Raw genomic sequence first — 2,225 nt, 5'->3', positions numbered from 1 at the left:
AATAACACATAAACTAACATGAACACATCCAAATCAACACACAAATAATATTCATTGTTTTAAATCCATATTACATTAAAGTAAATCATTACCATGGCTCTAAGGCCAATTGTTGGGAATATTTTACCAGGATCTAGATTTAGTAACATGTATGTTGAATTAACATCCTAAATATGGATTCTCTAAAACAATAAAATAAACACATAAGTGTTTAAGGAAATCTTAGATTGATTGCAGCGGAATATAATTACTCCTTCCGTTCAAGATCTCTAGCCCTTGATTCCTTTCTGTAGCAGAGCATTATCAAGATCTGAACTTGGATCTCTTTCTCTCCTTCGGGTTTGGTTACCACCGTCTTACTCCCTATGATTGAGTACTTGAATTGCTATGTGTGGGCACGGCACTCATTTACTCAAGGTCCGAATATGGAAGAACAATGAAGGAGGTTTAAAATAACTAAGGAAGAAACTCTCTCATCTAGGTTGAAGGCAATAGTCAAGATGACATTAGTTCGATAAAGTCTCAAGTGGATGAGATGAGAGTATCATGTTCCTTTTATAGTGTTTCAACTAGGGCTTAAGGTTGAATTACATGGATTAAAAAAGAATAAAATATTGGGCGAAAATAACTTCTAGGTCGTACACAATAATGGACTAGTTTCTAGTTAGATTTTTGCCACTTTATTTCAACCACTTATTTTTCTTTTAAATAATAAAATATTTTCTAATTAAACCTTATAAATGCCAAAACTATTTATTTAATAATTATAATTAATTACTAAATAAAATTTTAATTTATGTAATTTATTAATTAGACCATGCAAAGTCTCTTAATTAACAAGTTGACCTCAAAACCTCTTTTCTTCACAATTAAGCCCTTGGTTAGTGAAAACTCATAAATAAAATATAGTCTAATTTTAGAATTATAATTGATTAATTAAGATAAATTAACTGAGTCTGCAAGCTGTATTATCTCAACTAGTGAGGGGACCATGGGCCTATATAACCGAGCTTTCAATAAGTAGATTTAGAATTCACCAAGTAAATTCTCAACTTATTAATTCTGCCTTGCACCACCATAGATTTGGAATTAAATAACACTCTCAGTTATATAGAATGCTCTATATGTACCACAATATAGATACGTCATGATTATCCATTGTTACAATCCTAACAGTTAAGGATCCTCTATAGATGATTTACACTGAGTAGGGACAAATTTACTGTTCTACCCTTTAATGTATTATATCCTTAAAACACTTAGCAACCTATAAATGATATTTCAATAAACTAATATAATTACTGAAATGAGATCTCAATTATTTATCTCTATTCAGCCAAGCTCGAAGGAAATCATCGTTTCACTTCTAAATACCTATAGAAGTTATAGATTCCATTTCTAGGATCAGCGCTACCACTCAATTGAACTTCCATATTCCCAAGACGTAAGTATCCACCAGAACTAAAAGTTAGCTTCCACGAACAACTCAAAGAACATAAATAATATAACTAAGTTGAACCTAACCATATCAGGATTAAGATCCAATGCCCTGGAAAGGACATAACACTTATCCAAGGTGTAAGTATACCTTATCGCAGATTATCATGTCAGTCGAAATCCAATGAACTGAAAAATCATGGGAATTAAACTTTTGAACATATAATGATGATTATATTCCACTGTGCTGACAACACTATAATCATGGACAAATATATACTTATTTATATATATGTTCTGGACTTAATAGAATTTATACATTAAGTATAATCATGAAATTAATCATGTGAACCATGCAACATAAAAGTGATTTCTGATCTTTATTAATTAGTAAATCTGATTATATTGAAATGGGTTTTATTTAAGGCACAAACCCAACAAACACTTTTTCAGAAATATGATTAGAAACAGCATTGGTTCACAAAATGTCAACCTGGGCATTGGGCCCAACACCAGGTGTTAACCTGGGCAGTGGGTCTAGTTTCAAGCCACTAGATGGTTCTGTTTGATTCCCAGAAGTACTTTTATCTTAATCTTCGATGAAAACAAAGAATATTCCCAGAATACTTATTGAAAAAAAACTCTTTCGATTTGGCCTAGGTTGACAAAATGTCAACCAGGGCGCTGCATGAGCACTAGGTGTCAACTTGGGCATTAAGCCTTCTTTTTGGCATCTAGGTCGGTCTATTTCTTCCTTGAAAGCACTTATTTCGTCATTTTTTTCAAAG

This window comes from Cannabis sativa, chromosome 9 (genome assembly GCF_029168945.1).
Source record: "Cannabis sativa cultivar Pink pepper isolate KNU-18-1 chromosome 9, ASM2916894v1, whole genome shotgun sequence".
Taxonomy (NCBI): domain Eukaryota; kingdom Viridiplantae; phylum Streptophyta; class Magnoliopsida; order Rosales; family Cannabaceae; genus Cannabis; species Cannabis sativa.
This window is presented reverse-complemented; position numbering follows the sequence as displayed.